The sequence below is a fragment of the Agelaius phoeniceus genome, chromosome 2 (assembly GCF_051311805.1).
Source record: "Agelaius phoeniceus isolate bAgePho1 chromosome 2, bAgePho1.hap1, whole genome shotgun sequence".
Classification (NCBI taxonomy): domain Eukaryota; kingdom Metazoa; phylum Chordata; class Aves; order Passeriformes; family Icteridae; genus Agelaius; species Agelaius phoeniceus.
Genome location: NC_135266.1, coordinates 29,387,560 through 29,412,729, shown reverse-complemented (window position 1 = coordinate 29,412,729; position 25,170 = coordinate 29,387,560). Strand labels below are relative to the sequence as shown.

The following is a 25,170-nucleotide window of genomic DNA, read 5'->3' as shown; positions in this document are numbered from 1 at the left end:
GGCCTGAGCTGTTAATATGAGACAAGAAAAAGAACAAAGTTGGATCCTGCGTCTTCAGTATTCTAAATGAGTGCTCTATAATCCAAAAAGCAGTTTTCTCTCACTGGGAATTCCATTATGGAACATGAAAAAATTGATCCCAGTGGTAATTTTTCTGGTCTAGTTTGGCTTGTTGTGGTTTTTTAACAAGTTCATTCCCATGATGACTTCATATTTTAATGACTTGAACATTTATGATGAAAAAGTACTTCACGAAAAAGATTTTTGACCAGTTATAATTAATACTGTGCTTTCTATTATATTGTTTAGTGAAATTTCGAAAGCATGGCCTTAGGGATAATCTTTTAAATAGTTTCTGTTAATTGACAGTGTTATTCAGACATCTTCCTTCCACCCCGACCCTGGTAATAGGCGTAAGCTATATTAATGCAGTAATTATTTAGATCACTTTTTAAATTTTCCCCTTTTTTTTCAAAGGGCTTTTTACTTAAAATGTTTTGTAATGCTTTTATGTCTCTGAGTCTTTCTCAAGTAACAGGTTTTTCATGTATTATTTGGAAAGAGACATTTCAGAATCCCTCTAGAATTATTCAGTTTGGAAAACATTCTATAGACATAATTTGCTGGAGGCAAGCTAGCAGTGCAGATTAAAAGTTTACAAGAAGACAACAGACAAACCAGAATTACTCTAAAGCAGACTTAAAGAGAAAAAGTACATTTCTGCTAGGCCCCAAAGACCTTTATTTAGTGTCTTCTCAAAAACTAAAGTATGTTATTACATACCCAGTAAACTATTGATCTTCACTCATTTCTGTATTCTTTCCTCAATGGTAGTACAGGGTCTCACAAATTTTTGGAAATTCTTTTCAGCTTCACCAGAATTAGCAAATGATTCATAGGTGGTATCTAATGAAATCCAAAGAAAAAAAAAATTCTAATTCTTTCTAGGTGCAAAGCATCTATGCTCAGAAAATTGCATGTTTCTCTGAGGTAATAAACATACTGACACTGTTAAAAAAATAGTAAGTAAATAAATGAAGAGCTTTGAAATCTTCCTTCACACCATGGTGATAGAATTCATTCATTCTTCCGTGAGTTTCAGTACATCATGATTTATTTCAGATTACAGGGGTACAGCAAAGCAGATTACTGCTTCTTATCTCCCCTGACTTGTAATTGTTATGCACTGTGATCTCAGATATATATATATATATACACATAGGTATATGTATACTTATTTTCTGGCATTTTTTCAAGTGGAATGTCTTAATTTTTGTTTTCTTGCTAAAATGAAATGTTATTTGTTGTGGTTGCTTTGCAAAACTTTTCAGTTGAGTGCATGGTTTTATGAGGTACAGCAAATTAGTAAGAATATCTCAATCATAAAATGAAAATATGAAGCTAATATTGTGTTATCATCCCTAAATCATAATTTTACATGTATAATATTCAATGAGGTCAAAATAAGGCAGTATTTCCAGTGACAGTTTTGGAACTAGATGCCTTACTTTTTAGCTGCTCCACACCATGCTCTCTCAGGGTGCTATGTCATGATCTGCTGTCTGGTTTTGTCTGGGACAGAGTTGACTTTTTTCACAGTGGGTTGTATGAGGTGATGTGGACCATATAATGTGTGACCACAACAATGTTGTTAACAGAGAGATGTCTTAGCTATTCTTGAGCAGCATTTACCCAGACCTGAGGTTTTTTCTGCCTCTCACCCAATCCCACCCATGACTAGGCTGGGGGTGACAAGGAGATGGGAGGGGATACAGCAGGACAGCTGACACAACTGACCAAAGGGTTATCCAACACCATATGGTGCCATGCTCAGCATATAAAGTGAGGGAAAAAGGAGGAAGGAGGCATTCTCAGAGTGAGGGCATGTGTCTTCTCAAGTCATTGTTACATGGGATGGAGTTCATCTTTCCTGGTGGTAGCTGAACAACATTGGTGCCTGCCAGTGGGAAGTGGGATGAAATCCTTAATTCTGCCTTTTTTGCAATATGTAGCTTCTGGTTTCCCTGTTACACTAGCTTTATCTCAACTCAGAAATTTTCTCACTTTTACTCTTTGAATTCTCTCCTATCCTAGTGTAGGTGAGGCAGTCAGTGGCTGCTTGGAGTTGATCTGCCAACCAGGGCTAACCCACAACAGGTTTCCTACCAGAAGAGCACTTCTTCAAATGCTTAAACTTCATGAAAGTGTCAGTTGAAAATTACAGAAGTCATTCTCTGTTGACAGCCTTTTCCTTGCAAAGGGCAAATTCATGAAGTGACTTGAGCCAATGTGAGACTTGAAATTAGACCTCTGTTGTTTATCAAAAGCTAAAAATGTCTTATTTGTATCATTCTTACTTCAATGCCTCTATTCTCATGACCCTCCTTGCATTTCCTAAAAAAGCCACAAAAGTTAAATGAACCACATCAAAACTTGGGATATGACCAACAGACTCTCATTTCTAACCAAATCACCTAACCCTACCAATATTTGATTCATATTTTGCTTTATATCCAACTGAATTTCTGAAAGGCACCTACTTAAATATATTCCTACATCTCAGCAAACAACCTTCCTTCTTTTCTTCACCTATTTGTATTTCCCAGCTACACTGAGCATAGGGATTTAATATACTTGGCCTAGTTGTATCATCCATTGTTATGAGAATGGTTGTATTCACTAACTGGGCAGAAATGCTTTCTCAACTTGCCCTGAAAGTACAAAACACACAAGCCTCTGTTAAAATTTTCTGCATTAGCTGTAGGGAGTAGGTGGTCATCCACTCAGACCTGCCACCCTACTATTAATGCTAAGAGAAACACTGACCAGGTAAAAAGCTACCAAGGAGCTATTTCTCTAGTCAAGAAGGAAAAGGAATAGGAAAACAGATAATGGGAGCAAAATATTAACAGTATGTTTCCTTAACAGTACCTCACACTGCCAGATGGGAGAAGTGGCCCCATGTGGCCCCATTCCCTTCTCCCAAAGCCATAGAGCAAAGACTTGTGCCATTCTTCTACACCCTTACTGTTGTTTTGGTGGTCTTTCCTGATTTCAAGAATTCAATGGAATTTTCCTCCCCCTTCACCTCCCTGCTCTGCATGGAACTTACCTCCCCAGTGTGCAGCTGCTATCATTTCAGGAGGTGCTGCCACCAAGCACATTTGCCTTCATGTGATAAGATTGCAGGCAATTGTTTCATTAATGCTACACAGCTAATGGGAAGAAAAGCTCCTAAGATTTCCATTTCCATAAATCTTGCCTAAGGCTCCAGCTGGAGCTGTCCTAGAGGGGCCACGTACAGTATAGTACAGTATATTCCCTGACTGCTTTTTTAGCCAAATAAATTTTGTTGATGAGTCATGTGGGCACTGCAGAGCATTTCAAAGTCCCATCTGGCAGAATAAAGTCACTTGCCTTCAAAGCATAGTGCATCTCAAAAGGTTCAGCATTTGGATTTGGTTTGAATTCTTGGATCTTTATTTGAATTCCCTGAGACTGTACAACAGGCTTTCTTGCAGAATTTCCATCATTCCAGCTTCTAGTTAAAGCCACATAATAGCACAAGAAAACTTGTTCTCCTGCTATTACTGTCAAAAGCAGAAATGTACATCAGGAGGTGAGGAAAGAGGATGAACCTGAATATATTATAACTTTGAGTAAGATTTGGTTCAGGATTTGTTCTAGGAATAAGTTGAGGATTCTATTACATGACTTGGCTCTTGTTTAATTGTTTATATTAATTTGGGGGCTGACTGATTTCATTTAACAGCTCCTTCATATATCTTATATTTCTATTAAATTATCAAGTCAACTTCTGTTTATGTTCCAGCCTGGCAGCTGCTCTTCTAGTGCAGTGATCTTTAATTTCAATGGAGCCTTGTATTTGCAAAATGCTGTGTATAGTCCATCATTTCTCATTTGCTTCAGTTCTTCTAAACTATTTCTATGAAGAATGCAATGATTTTTTTCAAATATATAATCTTTGAAAAGATTATATTTAGTATCTCAAGCCTCAGCTGAAATCTCACTATGCCAACTTTTTCTAGAAAGGTTTCAATCAACTTATAAATACTTAAATATATTCCTTCTTCTATTGGAATGATGATATTTTCTTATCTGCATGACTGGTTTAGCTAGGAAATGATTATATTTTGCTTCAGTTCCTGTCTGGAAAAAACACCTCCAGAACACTTATAAATCTGTGGATGAAATGTACACCTCTGTTTTAAATTCATTCCATTGGCCCTGTGAATGCTGGATCTTTTTCAGGTTTTATCACTTAGAAGATTAGACTGAAGATAGATCATGGAATATCTGGAAATATCTTGCAGGCTGCCTTTCATTACTTCAAAGTCATCCCGATGGCTCATTTTTTCACAGTTGCTGATAGATTCTGTAAAACCTAATTTTCAGAGATACCCTCTATTTTCTAGCTCTCACAAAGTGGAAATGTAGATGATTGGTGTCAGTTCCACAGTTTTCTCTACTTTCCCCCCACCCCACAGGGATAATATTAGTTATAGTATATAAATGTAACAAAATACCTATTTGCTAAGAATGATAACACCTTAAAATGTTGAGAGCATTCTTAGGGCTACATCATGTCCAGTGTGTCTGAGGGCATATTTACACCATTTCCATTTGTAAAAGACTAATTCTAGGCATAGTTTCTCTTCCAAAAGAAAAATGAACTGTTGCTTGCTAATGCAGCAAGCATCAAGAGCTGATGAAAAAAGAAGGTATTTCCAAACACCTAATTGCCTATTAGGTACAGTTAAAGCTTCTGAAATACTTTAACATGCCCTGCCCTAAAACAACTTCTGTGCATTTTGGTCTTTTTTCAAAAATGCGTAAGCAAAAGCAGTGTGGAGAAGCATATTAGAGGCAAAGTGGAACCATCTGACTTCTAGACTCTTCATCAAAAACGTATTAATGGGAGAGTGTTTAAGCTGCTGGCTTGCTACGCAACATTTTACTTAGCCAGTTCCAGAATAATGCCCGGATCATAATGAGTAAAGGTAGTGACAACATTGTCAACATGGTTATTTGTCTATACGGAAAAAGAATTGTTAGCATTGCACAACCATATCACAAACTGGTCAGTTCTCAACTTATCATGATAGAAGGTAAGAAAAACTAGAGGACAAACTGCTATAACTGTTATGTAGTCATCCCAAGAAGGTCCTTAAATTACCTGTTAACTTAATGCTGTTTGGCAAGAGGCAGGCCAGTGAATACCACAAGTACCAAGAAAACCTTGGGAAGTAAAAAAAAGGAAAGGAAAAAAAACTAAAGAAAAAATTGGTTTTCCAAACACCATTTGTTATGATATTAAGTGGTCTCATGCTTTAGTTTCTTCACGTTATACTCTCACTTCTGAGTGCAAACTTTGCCGATGGCAAAGGGAAATACAAAGTGTTGACAGTTAACTATAGCTGGCCACCTGGCCATCCATTACACCCCAGATGTGAATTGTGAATTTTTATATTCTTTCTATTTGAGGAAAATGCTTCCTCTGATGTTCTTGAACAACGCTTTCCAACTGGAGAAACCCACAGATTCTTATTTTGATGGACTCGTGATTACAGTGTGGATCTATGGAAAAATGGTGGGGACACAGAAGAACGAAGGATTGTGTGGAATATTTTTGCCATCTGTCTGCGTGTAAATTGTGGACCCATTGCAGTAACTGCCTGGTTTGTGGAGGTCCATTTAAACCTGCAAAATAATTATTTCATTGATAGATATTTGTATACTGCTTAGTGAGTAGTTCAGCTGGGCTGACAAAAATCCTTCCTCAACCTGAAATATCTAAAAAGTGTGCAAAGCTGTGTATTTCTTATAAATCTGTTTGAAACAAAGAACGTCTGAAGTTAAAAATTTAATCTCTTTTCCTGCATTCCATGCAAACACAGGCACAGCACTAATGTAACAAATACAATGCAAAAGTACAACTTTGCACTCCGGATGTCTGAGACCAGAGATTTAAGCCTTGGCTCTCACATTGTACTTTACCAGGGTCTGGGTCTTCCTTTGCAGTTGATGCTGCTGCACTTTGTGATCCTTCCTTAGGGGATCAAGGTGATCATCAGTTTTACACTGCTAGACTGGGCAATCAGTCCAACTATGGCATGCTCTTGCGTTCTTTAATTATTTATAGGAAATGAAACAGCTCAAATAGGATTGTCTATATAACCTGCTGGTGATGGCTAAAACATGGGATGCAGTTTAGTTTCTCGGTCAGCTTGAGATACCATGGAAATATGAATCTTGGTATTTTACATACTGTGTGAACAATCTTGTAACTAGGGCAAAATTATTGTCTCTTAATAAAATAAAACTTCTGACTATATCACAATCCTAGGAAAATGGATGAGAAGGAAGCTGTACTATCTGATTTATGGGGTTGAAATAAAGGATGTGGCTACTACACCAGAATGATGCTGCTTTAATCTGCTCTCTCTCTCTCTCCATTCAGAAACATGTGAGTAAAAGCAGTGCCCCTGTCAGCTTCTCAGGGCATAGGGAGGGGTGTGACTTAAATGAGGAGAGAGTGGAAAGACAAACTGGTTTCCAGTAGTTTTACTTAAGTCAGATCATTCATACATCTCTTTAAAATTCAAAGTTTTATTTAAAACCATATTTTCTATTACCCATTTATTACCTGTAAGATGTAGAGCAAGACTCTTGCTTGTTACTAAGACTCCTTTATATATTTTGACCTCAAAGCAGAAAAAATTGACCAGCTCATTGGCACTGTCAGAGTGACAGAAAGTATCCATAAAGTAAACGAGAATGTTGTGGGTCTTTCATTTCTAAAAATCCACAGTCACACATCTCTTCATCTGCTTCATGCCTCTTCAGTGGAGTTTTCTTCAGAAACTCCACTTAGCAGCAGTGGCACCTACAGGATGGAAGGCAGTGGAAGCTGCTATATCTCAGGCAATCATTTCACATGATCAGAGAGATGCTCTACTGCATGCTGACAGTAGACTTGGCATTAATTCCTAGTCATTGCACAAAATTAAAATGCATTTTGTAATTTCGATGCAATATCTGGCACACCAATAGCTTGCTTCTGCCTTAACTCTACACTTAAGTTATGCATAGCGTTTGCTGGAAGGAAAGGCTCTGTTTGTAGGCAAAGCTGAAAATTTACCACAAGACACAAGCATCATCCAACTGTCAAAAACAGTTTTTTTCTTGCTGGCAAAGAAGCATTTTTTCCCATTTTTTACCTTTCAAGCTTAACTATCAAGTATGGATTTAAAAAAAATAGTAAAAAAGTGCACTGTGGGATAACCTCATGAGATGTACATTTTGTCTGGCATGATTTTTTCAAGTCCTCAATTTTTTATCTTCACAATAAAGTAACATTTTCCCTACTGATCACACTAGTACTGAAGTTTTCAAAATAGGTGGGTATTTATTATGAGCATTTAATTTCCCCAGAACTGCAATACTTGTTAGAAAGTATTGAAAAAATAAGTTCTTGTTTCCTTTGACATGTCCTTTCTTTAAGCATTCTTCTTAACTTGCTGCCCCTGTGACCTCCTTAGTAGCAGATACAATTCATTTCTTATGCAGACTGACAAAAAAGATGCATGGTATATGGCACTGCATATCTTTACTTCATTATTTCCTCATAGCAAAGACTTGAAACTGTAATGTGTGAGAAAGAAAAGGTGCCAACATGACATTTACTACTGCTAATATGAATCTGATTAATTCTACAACAAGAAACATCATCTTAACTCTTTATCTTCTTGTGTGTGTTTTTTGTTTGAACCAAAATTGATAAATCAGAATATTTTGACAAATAACATATACTTGCAGCTCTTGTTGAAGCAAACAATATCACAACCTAGTCATTTGCAGTAAGTTTATTATAAGGGAAGCAAGAGGCTGTCTTTTAACAATATTTACATCCATCTACTAAGCTGAAATCTGTTTTATATGGTACATTTACAATATATTTAGCCATAGTTACACTTTATTTTTAGGACAGCACAGTGAAAGTTAGAAATAGTTTCAGTGTGCTTCACCATGCCTTATTCCACAGTGTTGTGATTCACCACATTCAGAGAAAAAGACTTTCTCATAAGGAGGTGTTACTAAAACCTAATTATTCTATTTGTGCCTTTTTTAGAGACACAGAATGCTTTCTTTCTGTTTGGAACTTGTGCATCCAAAAACTGACTTCCTTATATCCCAGTGATGAAGCATTTTCTTAGTTTATACAATCAAAATTATTTAAGTAATTAGTTGTTATTTGTCTTGGTGTCTCGATTATGGCTTGCTTTGCTTTTGTGCTTTAAGATTGATTTTCTCTTCCCGTTTACTGGTGGACAGTATGAGAAAAATTCCATGTTGTAGGTTCACATTCTTCAATCTCATTTCTTACTACTTGTAGGTTTAGTTGAAATGTCAAATATGTAGAAACTGTGAAAAGTACCATAGAATGTGCCGATGTATATACTTTTAGGGAAAATGTTTTTCATCAAGGAGAAAAGGGTAAAAAAAAAAGCATTACAAGGAAGAAAAAAACCCCCATGCATTTGATTTATATACATATAATGTTTCTTTATGTATAACACATATATTTAAACATTTATGAAAATTATAAAGAAATAACCCAGAACATTCAAACACTATGATATTTTTAAATGTAGGGTGACCAACATTGGATTCCAATGTTTGATGACCTTGTGAGTAAAATATTTTCATTGGATTCATTTTGTTGTCTTCCTTTATTGGATCACATTTAAAATGTCCATAGAACTATTGCTGTGGAGAAAAACAAGCTGGCTGCTAACTCAACTGTCTGGCCATAAAATTCTGAAAAGGGGGAAAAAAAGAAGGTGAGAGAAAAAGAATTTATGAACCAACACTAGAGGAGGATAAACAACATTTTGCCATAGTCCATAGGCTATTGGTGACTAAGCGAGGTTAGGACCGGCTGTTGCTTTGTCATACCAAAGCAATACAAATAACTTTGAATGCAAGCAAATGACACATAGGTCAGGATTTTAAATGTGAACACATGCTCCAGAGGAAACCATAGAGGAATAAAAGTTGTTCTTGTTTTGTTAGTTTAGATTCTGAAAGAAGCTTTTGTGTGTAAAGATGTAACATGATCCCATGCCTGGAGCCATGCCCCATGGTACACAGACTGCTGTGTTTGTCCCGGGGTACCAAAGACAGAGAAAGTTGCAGCCTGTCTATCTCCAGCCTGGCACTGGCTTTTGTGAAATTTGATTTACTTTTGCCAGAATGGTACCAAAAAGGACCTTTCTTATCATTCCTCCAGGGGATTTTGCAGGGAGAGTGTGAGCCCTGCTGAAGGTAAATCTTGATGATCATTGCTTTAAAAAAAAAAAAATTAAAGAGCAGTTCTGTTTCAGTATTATAAACTCTCCTCTTTGAATACCTTCCAGAAATCTGCTGGTTTAATTTCTTAGTCCCATCTGTTTCTCTCTCACTGGCTATATTTGTTAGTATTTCCTCAAGCAGCATGTTGTATTGCCCTTACTGTGCTGGAGGAAAAGGGCATAGATTGATCATTTTACAGGACAGGGAAACGTTTATTTTGGGCTGAAGTAGAGTGCATTTCCTCTCTTCCTGCCCAGAGTTATAGAAAAAAAAACACTGGTGGAAAAAAAAAAAAGGAGGGAAAAAAAAAAAGAAGAAGAAAAAAGCACAGGCTGTTTTGGTATACCAGGGAAAAAAAAAAAAAAAAGAGGCAGCAATGTCAGGAGGGCCATTAGGCTGCTTATCTGTCTTTCTAGTTTGGCACGTGAAAGCTCCCAGCTCAGCATGCCATGTGTCAAATCTATCATTTGATATGTCAGGAACCATTATTCCCTCTTTTGTCACCAGTTTTGACCAAAGGATGAAAAATTGCTGTCTTACACAGACAAAATTATTGCTGAAAAAAAGGGCAACTATGGCACATAGGAGTAGGCCAAGGTGAAACCTGGGGAAGCTCTCCTTAGATTAGGTCTGGGTTAAGAGAATATTGATCTGTGTGCTAAAAACTGTTGATCTCTCTCTGAGCAGAGGATGACAAATGGTAGCAAACAAAAAATTGAGTGTCTCCAAGGACATTTGAGCTGCTCTCTGTTTTCTATGAGTATTTGTTTGGTTTGTAGGTTCTGCTCCAGGGATTTAAACTAAAATAAGCAAATATTAAACAGAACAGAAACAGCCATAAAATGATACAGTGAGAAACTACAGGAAGACTACAGTCACATAGAAATTACACTGAGTATTAAAATTGATAAATGGCTTAATAGTAAGAAAAAGCATGTGTTCACTGCAGAAGTTAAGCATATTGCAATTTTTAGGTGTTTTATTATAGCAAATGGGATTCCAACATCATAGTGTTTTATATTAATTTCTGGAATATTAATTTCAAGCATTTTTAGAAGCACACGATGCTCTGTACGGGTGATTCACAAACAAATTTTGTAAAAGGCAGTAAAAAGCAGAGGCTTCACAGCAGCTTGAACATCTCTTGTTATCAGCAGCAAGTTCTCCTTTTCTTCATTAAGCATACCCAGAGATGAGATGAGTGGGGGAGAGAATTTATCTCCTGTACTCAGATCAGAGAAATAGCCACATTGGTAGACACAGTAAGCACCCAAGAAAGACAAATACCATTTTCACCTAATTGGAGAGAAGAGGTAGGTAGGCAGGTAGAGACCTCCAAGGAGAAAAGAATACTTCACTGAGGTAGAAAACTGTGGCCAGAGTTTTGTTTTACTTCAAGTTTTATCTTTAGAACTCTGAGCTTGAATGAAGTTGAAAAAAATCACCATGAAAGGCCCTTTCAGCCCCAGGGGAGTTGAGGCGTACTATAAACTAGTGCCATATATAACTAAAAGTTTAACAAGGATTTGTTTTCTCAACTTTGAGACCCAGAGCAACTGTGATTCTCTGAGTTTGTGTTGGCATGAACCTTGGGCCTCCTAAGGCCTTCTTGTCTGAACAATGCCAGTGATTGAGTCTGTTCAGTGCACACTCCTCCCCCCATTCCTGCACACAGCTACCAAGAGTCATGCATCTCCTGTGACCTTTCTGAACTTGGCAATGCTGGTTTACTACCCATACACTTTCCCATTTTCTGCTGCTTCCCACTGGAGGTCACTGCGGCAGAGGAGTTGTGGACAACTAATCTGAGCTTTCCACTACTATGATACTTAGCAGCAGGTGGGGATACGTGTGGCTAACTTGCATCATTTTCAACCCTTCAGTGAGCGTGAGCAGTCAAAAGACATATGCAGTTTTCGAATGGGTGTTGCAGAATTGAAAAAGAATGCCATGGATATTTTCAGGGTCCCAAATCCAGCTGAAGTTGACTGGTTGTAGCAGAGTTCACCTGAATCCTCAGCTGAAGGGTTTAATCCAATTAAACATGCTAGTTTATCAAAACTGAGAATGAAATATTCCAGAGTTAGGACTATTTTAATATAGTTGCAATCAATTCTGAGCTGAGCTCTTGGCAGATCACCAGCCTCCCTCCTTGGCACTGTGATTCTGAGCTGATGAGAAGACACAACAGATCCCCAATTCCTAAACTCCCAAACTCTTTCACCACCCAGTAGCTCCCTTGATGAATTGCACAGACCAAAAGCTCCTCCCAAGGACACAAATATTTTCTAAGATTTTCTAAGAGGCCAGTTACATTCCCGATGAATGTTGTGCAATAAGCATGGCATCCCAGCACAGAAAAGTAATTTAGTCCCACAAATGTTTCACAACTAATATCTATCTTGACTAATTTGAGACTGAGCAGATAAATTCCAGCACTTTTTGCACTTGGCCAGAAAAGAGACATTCATAAATATTGAAAATGTTACATTATCATGAGGTCATGCTTAGGCATGTCTTGCTTAAAGTTGGTAGAAATTCTTTGAATATCTTAAAAATATTCATATTTTTAATGTAAAACAGTTTCTCATTTGAAACTTATAATTTGGCCACATAATTCAGTTGTGAGAGCTTCACTCCACTCCTTCTCATAAGAGCATTAAAACATGGTGAAACAAAATGTTTTGCTGTTTAAAACTAAACTAAGCAAAATTTAAGCTCACAAATATTTACTTCATTTTGCTTTGTCCAGACCAAAAGAAAAGTACTAGTTATTTGGTTTTCTTACATGAAGAAGGAAGTGCAAATCGAATTTCTGAGTTTGGGGAATTGGGAGAGGATGAGAGGACCCATGAAGACTGTGACCAGTAAGATGAATTTTTCTCTTCTTTTTGTTTACAGTTTTGTTTAAAGTTAAGGTAGATTAGGTGGGCAGAAAGCAACTCTGAGAGCATTTCTATTGAAATACTTAGATTATAATATAGACTATGTAGAATGTCCTTTTTTGGCAGTGGCTCTACGGATGTGTGAAGTGTGCTATTCAGCATTTTACTTCCCTGAGAGGGAAAAATACCAATTCACTACTCAACTTAGTCATATATTCTTGTGATCAGGCACTTGTGATTTGTTCCTAGCTCTCTGAAAGTTTTGGAAAGCTATAATTTTGGTTGAACACTGTCACAGAGATCTAGAACCTCTACCCTTTGAACTTATCATTGGCTCAAAAGTTATTTACCAGGTTTACAATGAAAAACAAGAGAGCTGAGCTGGTTAAGCAGTTTATTACCCACAAAAGAGGCAGCTCTGTCTCCTGTCCTTGCCTGCTTTCTTCTCTGGTACCCATTCTGGCTCTTGTCTGACCCTTCTGTGAGGCAGCTCAGCTTACTGCACTGGCAGAACCTCACTCACAATTTTTGGTGAGTTCACTTTCTGCCTAATCAGTAGTCTGAATTGATTTGCCATGGACTCATGTGAGTGTCAGAGCCATTAGAAGAAACATGGTAGGAAGGTACAGTTAGGGTTAAAACATGGTGGGAAGAAGAGAAGGAAAGATAAAGATAATTGACCAGCTCAGAATACGTAATGGAGGAGATGAGGGCACTGTGGTATGCTTATGCTTATGTTGCTCTGACACAGTTGCATCACCATCCACAAATGAGTATTTTTCTCCTTGACTGCAAAAGATGATAATGATAAAAATGGTAATACCTTTCTCAGAATTATTGTCACAACTGTATCCCAGTGAATCCCATATATGGACCAGAAGCAAATAAGTGAGGACTGTTGGCTACTGTTTTGAGTATAGTAATCTTTTTTTCTGCTCTTGAGTTTCTCATATTTCTCTGGTTTCAGTTTCTCTCTAGGCTGACAGTGCAAAGCCCTGCAGAGCAGTCTCATTGCCAAGATCAAAACAGCTTCTTAGAATTGCACAAGGGCTTACTTAATCCTTCCCATACAATCTTGTCACAGTCTTCCCAAAATCCTCAAAGGGACCAGGGAGGATCACTGTTGTTCCTTTCAAATCCCTAAAAAGGTGAAAACATGCCACCTTATTAAAGTAGCAGAAGAAGTTTCCTTACCTTTAATGCTACTCCACCATCAACGTGTTTGTCACAAATGGAACACCCTGTCTCTACAGGATATATAGAAATGCTATACAAAGTGTTGATGCCACATGGTGAAAGAGTATGGACTGAACTGGTGTGTCTGTGTTAAGAAAGTGTACAGCTTCATGCTTTCCAAAATGAGTGTCCCCAAATAAGACATTAATACACCATACAAATTGAATTTGAAGTCAAATTTTTATGTTGGGACCTCCTTAAATGTAGTTTGGAAATCACAGTTTTGCTATGTAGTGCAAGGAATACATGTGGTTAGGTGATTTTATGGTTTCTCCTGTTTTAATGAATTGAAAAGGATACTTACCCTTACACGTGTCAGCATGCGAGCGTATTCACTTTCCCCCCTACATTTCTACCATTAGTCACATTTTGAACCTATCATGTCTTTCTTACTGTCAGTAGCCTATGAGTTCTGTGTGGTTCTTTGTGGTATAATTCATCTCTAGATCATAAATCCCCAAATATTAAAATTCAGAAAACATTTATTAGGCCATCACATCAGTTTTCCTGATAGCACAGGACTGTTCTCTTCAGTTTCTTGGAGTGCTTCCATCAATATGGTATCTGGGTGTCTTCTAGCAATGCTTAACTGACAGCTGTCATGTATGATTCATGATTTCTTCAGTCTTCTTATGAAAAAAATATTTCGTGTGCATTTAAAAGAAGCAACAAAATTGCAAGTAAAAAGGTATTAGCTATATAAAAGTAATTTAACCTTCTCTAGGCAAGCAGCACATCAGTAACCTCACTGCAGCTATAATGCTAATTCTGAATGACCATTGTGAATACAGCAGTTCAGTGGTAGTTTTGCATAGCTTTGAACATTGATAATTAAGATTTTAATGTTTTTTTCCCAATTTATGTACTCTTTTATCTAATTTCTGTTTACATTCTTCAGTCTTCATTTTTCAAAGAATCACCGAGGCTGGAAATTATTTCCAATATGTTCAAGTCCAGCCTTTGACCCAACACAACTACCTCATCTGAACCATAGCTCTAAATGCCACCATGACCACTCATTTCTTGAATAGTTCCAGGGATGGTGACTCCACTACCTTCCTGGGCAAATAATTCCAACACCTAAACACTCTTTTGGTGAAAAAAAATCTTTCTGATGTTCAGGGTGGAACTCTCCTCATACAGCTTCAGTCTATGTCCTCTTGTCCTGCTGCTGTTTTCCAGGGAGAAGAGACCAAACCCCACCTTGCCACAACCCTCGACCGATAAAGACATGCTTGAACCTTCTTTTCTCCAGCATAAGCATCCCCAGATCCCTTTAGCCACTCCTTACAAGACTTGCTCTCCAGACCCTTCACCAGCTCCGTTGCCCTTCTCTGGACACACTCCAGCCCCTCAGTGTCTTTCATGTAGTGAGGGGCCCAAAACTGGACACAGGATTCAAAGTGTGGCCAGACCAGTGCTGAGTACAGGGGGACAATCACTGCCCTCATCCTGCTGGTCACGCTATTTTTGATGTAGGCCAGAATGCTATTGTTCCTCTTGGCCATCTGAGCATGTGCTGGCTCATGGTCTGCCAACCACCATCCTCAGGCCCTTTTCCACTGGGTCACTTTTAATGTTTTTTATTAAGCAAAATTAAGCATTTCCAGTAGAAGTACATATACTCTTCAGAAACTTAAACTTTCATTAATTTGTACTCTCCCATATGTAATAGAAAGCTTAAAAAGTATTCCCAGCATGCCATCCTGTCTCATTTAGCAACATGAAACACAGGCACAACTGACATATAATCTTTGACACTAGTTCATTGTTTTTTCGACATTCCCTCAAGATCCTTTTATATATTGTCAGAATCTCCTTATTCTTAAGATAATTTAGATGTCCTAATTTCCAAGACAGCAAAAAAATTGCTTTAAGCAATTATTTATGTGATAATTATTATTATTCATTATAAAGCTATTTATCTCCTATTCAAACATTAACCAGATTAAGAAAAATGATACCATAAAAATGACTCTTGCAGCTCATGGCCCTTAAACTCCAAGGACACAAATTATCTATTCAGGAATATATTCCTTCCTTTTGCTCTCGGCAAAAACTTATTTAAAAAATGCTACACTTCAGTCAATTGTGTCATTTTTTCATCTGTTGTCGCATTCTGTGGAGCTCTCCCTGTATGGAGAAGGCCACAAAATGGCTGATATACTACTTTTAGACCATACAAATGATTTCTCCTTTTATTGTCTCCCTCAAGTGTTATGCATGAGTATATGAATATATTCCTACTTTGTGCAGCTTTAATCTTACTACAGTAGTGTGTGTTTATTGACATATGAAAAGTAACTTGATACAACATATAACCAAATTATTATCAGCAACGATGTATAAAATTCTATTTAAAAACTTGTAGGTAAAGCAAGGAACTCATTAGTATAAAAAATGTATAGGAATAAGTTGTTAAGTTTTATTTGTGCCTGCATATTTGTGAGATATAAAAAGCAATGTAATATGGCTTTGCAAATCATTTGGTCTAATTTGGCACTACAATCATGCTGTGTATTTCTGTGCAGTAGTTCAGAGAGCAGTTAAAGTTATTCATGTATCTTCACTGCATTTCTCTACCCAAATACTTTGAGATACCTCTTATGCTTAAGTTGAGCACTGAATTTCCAGTGACATTTGGCTTGGGGAAACCACAAGAGCTTTAGAAAAACACTTGTAGTTAAATTACACATACATCTTTGCCTTAAAATAGTATTTTGGACTGGATTCATATTGTTCTTGAGTTTCTAAGGGCTGGCTATCTAGTCCAAAGCTTCTTTTCCAGTCTATGGAAAGAGAGAAGTGGAGACTGTGTTGCTGTGTGTTTTTCAGAAACACCTATTTAATGAGTAGTTGACCCAGAGATTGCTGTCCATCTCCATTGATCTCAGACTGAGCAAGCATTGGGGATTGACCAGTCACTGGCTTTTCTGGGGTGTTGAAGATTCCTATGCTTTCAGTGTTAACATTTGTATTGAACCAAGTTCTGCTCTCAAGTCCATACATAACAGCGCAAGCGTATAAAGAAATGGTGCGTCGTCTCCACTCTGAGTCAACAACATGTGGGCCAGACCTGTTCTGGGTGTTGTGTGAAGGCAGCAGCCCCACACTGTGCCTGCCTCTCCCAATGAGGCATCCCTTCTCCCACACACTCTCTTCTTCCACAGTGTGCAGAGCAAGTGCTCCAGTGTCTGCACTCATTGACCATAGGAAACCCTGTCATGTTTGGTCACTTAAGGGCACCATGTTTGTTAGGTATTTTTGCTTACAGCTCTGTAAACAAAAGGAGACTCAGACCTTGTTCCATTTAGAGCTCTTTGATATTAACAACTACACTTCACAACGCAATGTTTTCCCACATAAATGCAAAATTGTGCCTTTGACACCATCAGCTGAGTAACGTATTTCACCATACTCCACTACTCTTATCACCAATCTCCCAAGGACATGGGTTTGTCTTCCTACTTCTAAACTCATCTCCTCAGGCAAGTAATTTTTTTACAGAGCATATGAACTTTGAATTATTTTTCAAGAATCTTGTCATCCTTTTTGTGGCAGAGCTGTGGGCAGCACATTATTCAGGCCCAGAAGCCATACCGTGGTTTCATACCACATACTTTCCCCTCTTGCCAGCTCATACCCAGCCCAAGATATGTGGACTCTTCTACACATCGTAGTCCTATTGTCTCATTAGCTCTATTGCTCTAAATGTAGAGGCTTTGAAGGCTGGATCAGGACAAAGTATTTTGACAAAATCTTCCTCCATGTTGAAGACCTGACATGGTTTGCCGGTGGAGTTAGACTGAATACAAACTATAGTTTAATGTAAAATATGGGGGTTTTTTTTAAGCACTAGTTCTGCTTTTCTGTAAAAGCTTTCACTGGCTTATTCACTATGGATCTCTCTGTCAGCACTAGTGTTTTATTGCTCATAAGAATCTTGCAGCATGAGGACTCCTGCCCAGATGTTTCTACCAGCCCAGGCACGTTTGTTAAGCATGACTTTCTTCTGCTTTCACAGAAGACTTTGGACTGTTATGTTTTTTCTTCAACAGATGTTTGTGTTCTCACTGTGCAAGTCTTGATGCTTTCACTGGCCTTGCTATTCTTTGCTAATTCTTGGTTTGAGGTTCATTTTACCTGATTTAGGTACCAGAATTAAGCAGTTTAAGCTGGCTAATTTACCTAGGAATAAACTGCTATCGAAGATAGCTATTTTAGGCTAGGATGATTGCCTTCTGGAAGTGCTTATGGGTACCCATTAAGTATAGAGGCAGCCTAGATGACTAGCTTAAAACAAACATTTAACATTAAGATAGTTCAAGGTAAGTGAAGTGAGTCCTGCTCTTGTGCAGGAATGAATGAATTTGGACCATGGAAAAACAGAGCTCTTCCACTTAAAGCAGAACATTTTCCCTCCCACACTCTGCATCTGACCAGGAAATGCAGCCTCTCACAGAGAGAGCTGCACCCCAGCAATAACCACTGCCACACACCTCATTTTGGTGCAAGCATAGTTCTGATTACTTCTTAAACAGCAGAAGAACTTTCCATTTAAGAAAAATTCACGCATCTGTAAATTATTTTAACTTGTTTAGTGAAATCACAAATCCTTGCATATCTGAAGTGTAATTTAAGGAAAGCTAAAAAATTGCTTTTTTATTCTTCTGACACTATCTCACAGTTTACCCACAAATCAATCTAAGTTCCTTCTTTGAGCTCCAGACTGAACAGCATCATGATTCCATTCATGAAATTAGAAAGGTTACTCGCCTCCTTCTATCAATTACTCTATCAGCAGCTTGGGTAAAAAAAGTGCCATCAAACAGAGAGGAAGTACATTATAACATCTTGTCTCATGTTTGCCAAGTGTCTTACAGTTTAAAAAGACCATTGGAGTGTAGAGTATGACAATCTATTATAAATCAGGGTGTTTTCCTGGGTTCAGTCTGATTTCCTGTTTGTAAGGCGTGCTAGACAGTGACTTTCAATGTTTTCTCAGGCTGTAATATTATTTCAAAATGATCATTTTTCATATGGTATGCTTTTCCTAATTCAGTTCCTCTGTGAAGCATGCTCCAAACAACGATATCAGATAGGACAAAACCAGGTAACATTGTGAAGGTTATTTGAATAAAAGTATAATAAAACCAATGTAAATCTATTCACTAGATAGATTTACATTTTTTTATTGCAAGAGACAAAAATTTAGTCTTTGATGACAGCATTTAGGAGAGGGATGTTTCAAAAACTAAAGAGTGCTTGCATTTTGACAGAAACCTGTCCTTATATGTGTCACATTTTCTATCCAGAAATTCAATTATTTTATTCCAATTATTGTGTTCCATCACTGAGAAGTGAAAATCCTCATAAGAAACTATCCAGAAGACCACTCCCAGGGCAAGAAATCTTGACAATAATATTCTGTCTTGTTTTGGGAGTGGGGTGCATTTGTTTATTTTTGTTATTTTAGATTTGATATGTTTGGTTTTCTTTTTCCTATTGTGCAACAGGACCATAATTAGAAAAATACTTTCATCTTTCATTTTTCAGGATCCATTTATGACTTTGTGTGGTTCATGAAATGTGAGGGAATCTTGAGATGATTTACATGAAACATTAAAGGAGACTGATTTTGAGGAGGTAAGTACTCATAAATTGGTATATTTTAAAAGGCACAGTCATGGATGTATCATGTGCAGTATTATAAAAGTAATATTAAGTACTGCAATCATGAAGAGATACGGACCCTTTTCCTTCTTGAAAGTCAAACAGAAGTTTCACCTACCTTCACCTAGAGTTACATATAATATCCTCCAAGATTATTAAGAAACTCCTAATCTTAACTGCACTTAATTCCTAATCCTTCTTTGATCTCATGACAACAGCAGTAGGCTGGTGAGTTGAGTCTGGGGCAAGAGCTGCACTGTGATCTGATCTGAGGACAAATATGGACTAGGTTTTCCCCTGAAAGGTAGTGCAATACCTGAATTTATCTGCTGCTCTTCACACTCACTCCCTATCATAGTTTGTGTGGACAGAAGAAAATGTCTACCCTTGCAAATAGAAGATCTTCACTGAGAAATCTTTGCCCATTCAGATGCAGAGCACTTCCTTGGCTTTAAGATGTTACTGAGTGGGAGGGCGGGGCACCATGACATGTGAAAAGACAATTTCCTGGAGTTCATTAAATCATAAGTCCAGGAGCTTGTTCCTTAGGGAAATAAACTCAGTGCCCTTGAAGGAACACTTAGAGTCAGGGTAGGAGAAACTTCTACTGAAAAAACAGATGTTTTCAGCCTGCCCTTCTCAGCATTTTGTTAGATGGTCTAGAAGGCTGGTATTGGGTGACTGAAGGGTTATTATACAAAGGCCAAACTAAAACAGTGAGCTTTACCATTGGCATGGACTCATGGTCTCATGTCCAGAAAGTTCTTTTTCAGCAGCAATGGGGCTGCTCTTGACCTTCAGAACAAGACCCAACTCAAGAAAAACACAAGAATACTTGTAAATAATCTCTATCGTTTTGCCAGCTGCTTTCAGTACTTAATCTGTCTCTTAAAACTGAAAAATTACAATTGCACCTGATGTTCTATCCTTTTAGGTCAGCTCTCAGTCAGGTTGTCAATGTGCCTTTCTTGGCTTAGATTGGCTTCAGTGTTCATTTCTTCATTGCAAAAGCTTATTTCATTTAAACTGCTATGAACTGTCCATTCCTGCATGACTCCCGTTCAAAGCAATGTGAAGTCTGCAGATGAATTAATGGCAGTGTAGATTTCTGGTTCTAGCAGGTTAGAAACCAATAATTGCTAAAAATAAGGCCTTCTACTCAGTTCTTCCTGAAATTAAAAAGGGGAACTTTATGGGTGGCACTGTGTGCAAGTGTGTGTGTACTTTTAAAGGAGTGACTGCTGTGAAAGCCATCCAACTGCACAGCATTGCTACCTACCTACACACTACTTTTCATCCACCACATTTCCTACACTGCAAATGTTATAAATGGAATACAGATGAAGACAATGTTGTAGCCAAGATTCTGAAATGTCTAGTACTAACAGAACTTGTAAGGACATTTCTCCCTCCTACGTTATGGTCACATACACAGTGTTGGTAAATAATTGCTTCTACATCTCTTTGCTGAAATTCAGTTTTTCGCTAATTAAAATCCTTCTTGCCTTCTTACCTAAAGTATTATGTGAGGCTGTACAGAAATCATTGGTTCAAAACATGAAATGAAATCCTGTCCTGGCAAGCTGACAATCCAGAAGATGGTCCACTGCTCATTAGGAAAGTCTTCTCAATCCCATGTCTCCCTGTCTGTTAACAGAACCTTTCCCAGGATTAAGGTTACAGCAAGAGGTAGGCTGCAAGTTCTGCCTTCTTCCAACCTGATGCTTATTAGTTCTGCTTCCTGACTTCTGCTAAAGGAGTCACTTTAAATAATCTGTTAACACAAAAAAGCAGTCAGGGTTCTCTGTCCTGGCCTACCTTCAGCTACCACAGGATTCATTGGTAAAGTCTGCACAAGGCCTGATGGCACACCTTGTGACCCACAGGTGGTTCAGACCTATCCAAAGCATGAGATTTTTTGTTCCAGGCTGTGTGGGATCAAACCTAACACATCTTCATGCTTGTTTCAGAGACAGTGAATGAAAATCATCAACTGGACACAAAGTCATGCTTTCCCTAGTATACTGCCTACAGACTGGAGTGAAAAAAAAAAAGGAATTAAGCTAATATGCAATAGAAACTGGGGAATTACTGAGGTTGGCTGGGAAGGATGGGGAAAATAGAATTTCCACTTTTCTTCCTGCTTTGTACTGAAGATGATCCCAATCTTCAGAAAAATCAGTTCAGAAGTTTAAAAAAAAGAGAGAAAAATGTTCCGTGTTGGTTTTAATGCTCTTTTTCTTTAGTCTTTTAATTTTTAAACTCTCCTCCACAATCTACAGAGGTATGTTAAGCTCTCTGAAATAATTCAGATGCAGATAGCTATCTCTAAGTCCCACAATATGTGAAGCCTCTGAGAAGCCTTACTTAAAGTGCTTGCAGAAGGTTTGTTTTTACTATGACTACATGTTTTTTCATTATCACCTTTTTACTTAGATGGCAATGATTGAACAGGACGGGTTCTTTGCTAAGGAAGACTAAAGCCTATAGTATCTTCATCCTTTAAAGTTTGTGCATGTTTAATTATACAGATGCATTAATCCAATCAGATAGTTACCATTTCTTTTTAAGACAACTTACATGCATTTTCTGCTTAAAATATTTGAAGCCAGTTATAGGCCATTTTTTTTTTCATTTAACCTTCTGATCAGTCCTTGTATATATGAGTAGAGGGTTTTCTTGTAAAGCCTATTTGAACTTACTTTTCATTCATTATATACATTATTCAAGTAATGTAAAAGACCACCTGAACAGAACTAGCTTCCTTGAGATGGAAGTGATGAAATGCAGATGCTTACAGTGTGTTCTATGTAAAAAATGAGAGCAGACAATAGGCCTGAATATTATGCAAAGAACACCGCACCACATTTTTAAAACACTCATATCAGAACCTTACCTCTAAAACATATGCAAGCTCAAGCAAAGAAGGTCTGTGACATTCCTACAGATTTTATTGTACTTTAGATTAATTTCTGGAAGAATGTCATCTCTCTGCTGGTGATGCAATCTTCCTTCCTTTGAGATCAATGTAAACGCTCCCATTGACATCAACATAAATGCTCCTATTGACTTTGCTAAGAGCAGCATCTGACTTGCTGTTCCTTTCTCATTGCAGATTGGAGTGTTACAGGGGGATGTTCATGCAGTGACATGGAGCTACTTGCTGATGCATAAGAGGGATCAACTTAGCTCAGTATTTTTTGGACACATTTAAGAGTTTTTCAAGTCTCTTTCTATAGATAGACGAACTTCAAGGCATAACAGACAGTTTACCAGATTACTGTGGGAAAATAATTTGTTTAGACAAGAGTGGCTTCAAGGACAGACTTTCTCATATAGACTGCATTTTCACAAACTGTTCTTTCTCTGGACTTGCACATTGCTATTTTCTACTTCAACATGCCAGTATGTTTCTTCACCTCAGGACCTGATCCAATAACCATGGAAGCCCTGACATTAGGCTCCATATGTCTTGTTTTGGGTGATAAAGAGCCAATTGTCCATGTGGACATGAACCCTGTGAACTTTTTCATGTGATCATTTAAATCATGTGTGGATTAAGGTTGGAGTGCAGCAAGTTTCCACACAGGTTTTCTGAGAGTAGGAGCACTGTGATAGAAGAGAGACATACCCTGGTCATTGTTCATGGCAGCCACTTATAAATGTGACACAAGGACCAGGGCCAAAACTAAGAACACAGTGCATGATGTTGCTCTGCTAGCCTTGGGGACCACGGTGATCACATCAAGTATTCAGTATTCCCTTCAAGAGGGGCTTAGTCTCTTGAAAGATCAGACACAGGTTTTAGTGGTACTCTCTTAAAAGCATTTTTCCCTCATCAACTTGTCTTTTATTCTATTTGGCATATATAGCTTTTATCACCCACGTTTTAAAACTAATTAGTATCATTATTTTTAACCAGGACTTCAATTTACTGTACATAGTTCCATATGTCAAAATAGTTTTGTCAGTGCATGAATATCAGCAGATACCATGCAGGACAGCTCCGGAAGAGCGTTCTCTAGTCATCTGCTTTCAGAAAGCTGGGATAAAAGTGTTTAATTTAGTTTGGTAAGACCTACAAAAACCTGCTGTTTGTCTCCATAAAATGTGTTATTTTTTGCAAACTATGTTTGCTGCTATGGCTGGCAATCACTGAAAAATCATCTGCATTTTGACTATTTTAACCCTAGTAGAGGAAGTTAGAGAGATTAAGGATTGCAAAAATTCTATGGAGTACTTATACTATTTTTTCAACCAGGTTTTTATGTTGAAGTTTGGACAGAGTATGACATTTTGGTGGCTTATTTCTGTTTAGCATTAGTTTTGAATTCAAATTTTTTGCCTTAAAAAACATTAAGATATCTATTATTAATCTAAGTCTGTGGAAGTGTGGATACCTCTGAAAATCAGAAAAGCTGAAAAAGGTTACAAAGGAAGGAGAGGACCTCTTGATATTTATTTCCAGCACTGAATATAACCAGAAAATCTGGATTAGCTCAATTTCTCATACTCCTTTTCTTAGATATACTTCATTTAAAAAGGTAGACTACAAGCAACATCTTGCTTTGACCCCAGATGGCCTTCTTGCACTCTTGTAAGACAACCAAGATCATGTCTGCTGTTATTTGAAATTCAGAAACTTGTAATTTTCGCAGATTTGTTTAATTCTCTTTCTCCTTAAAGCCTGGGAGAATCCCTTGCCCTGGCTCTGTAGAACGCAGGACCTTTCTTACTCCAGCCACTGAATGGAGACCCAGAAGGGCTCCTGCAGCTTTCCTGGTCTGTTGTAGTATGGATTAGTGTACCTGGTGATCCCAACCAGTGTTGGGGTTTGAGCCAACAAAAAATGGGCTTCAGTCAGATTTCAAATCTCTACCATTGAAATACTACCCCAAGGACAGGACCTGAGGGGCTGGCCTGAAGTTGTCACAGGAGGCTTAGGCTGGGTATTAGAAAAAGGTTCCTCAACTAGAGGGTGGCTGGACACAGGAACAGGCTCCCTGGGGAAGTGGCCACAACACCAAGCCTGACAGAGTTCAAGAAGCCTTTGGACAATGCTCTCAGGCACATGGTGTGACTCTTGGAGATGGTCCTGTGAGGGCACCTTGCAACTCAGCTTATTCTGTGATTCTGTGATATTGTGATTCTGTGTGACAGGGATAGTCACTTTTAAAACATGATTCTTTTGACCACTTTAAGTTATCTAAAATGGGCTGAGATAGCTGTTTCAAGCCTCTACATTCTTACTGAATTTGGTCAGCAGAAGGGGCATCTGTAAAAAACAGGCACTGCTTGCTAGCTTTAATGCACTTTTCCACACAGTCAGAAGTGTCCGGGGATCACACCAGTTGCTTACTGGTAACCCATCAGTTTGAGCTATGGAACAAGTAGGGCTATATGGTGGAAAGTCCTGTAGGTGAGTGAGCTGTTCTTTAAATTATCAGACACTATACTTCAGCAAGTAGAAAAACAGAATAATCAAAATGATAATAGGCAACTTCAAAAAGCAGTAGTCTAGTGGATAAAAAAGCAGGAAAGTGGTTTTATGCTAAGTTCGCGATGTATGCAGAGAAGCCGCCGGACTGAGACCAAGCCACAGGTCTGGAGGGACAGTGCAGCAATTCAGCATCTGCTACTGTAGCCAGAAAAAAACTGAAAAATAAAATTTTTAGCAATAGAGAAATGTTATATTCCTGGGGTATAGAAATAGTAGAAGGAAAATACGACAAATACTATTGAACCAATCTTTTTTTGGTGAAGACAGCAGTTGCCACACACACATACTGCATGCATTTGGCAACAGATAAGCCAGATTCATCTAGCAGCTGCCAAATATCACTCTAACTGGAGCTACAAAAAGTACTGAGAGATTAGCTTCAGGCATTGCTGCACATGTGAGGTAAGTTGTGTATGAAAACCCAGAGGGGCAATTATTTACCTTTCTTTCACAGCACTTTCCCCTTTTTCAGACTTGCATTACTTTGTTTTCAACTGAAGA

General features: G+C 38.0%; 1 protein-coding gene across 2 annotated transcripts in view; it reads left to right on the top strand.

Annotated features, from left to right (window-relative positions):
• LOC129117638 (uncharacterized) overlaps positions 1-25,170 on the top strand; it is a 375,689-nt gene that overhangs the window by 176,171 nt on the left and 174,348 nt on the right. Inside the window, exons 10-11 of one of the 2 annotated variants that reach the window (XR_013180864.1) lie at positions 12,128-12,242; positions 19,053-19,142. The exons of the other annotated variant lie outside the window; for it this stretch is intronic. The gene's annotated coding sequence lies outside the window, so the exon portion shown is untranslated. The remainder of the gene's footprint in view (positions 1-12,127; positions 12,243-19,052; positions 19,143-25,170) is intronic. 2 annotated transcript variants of the gene reach the window in all.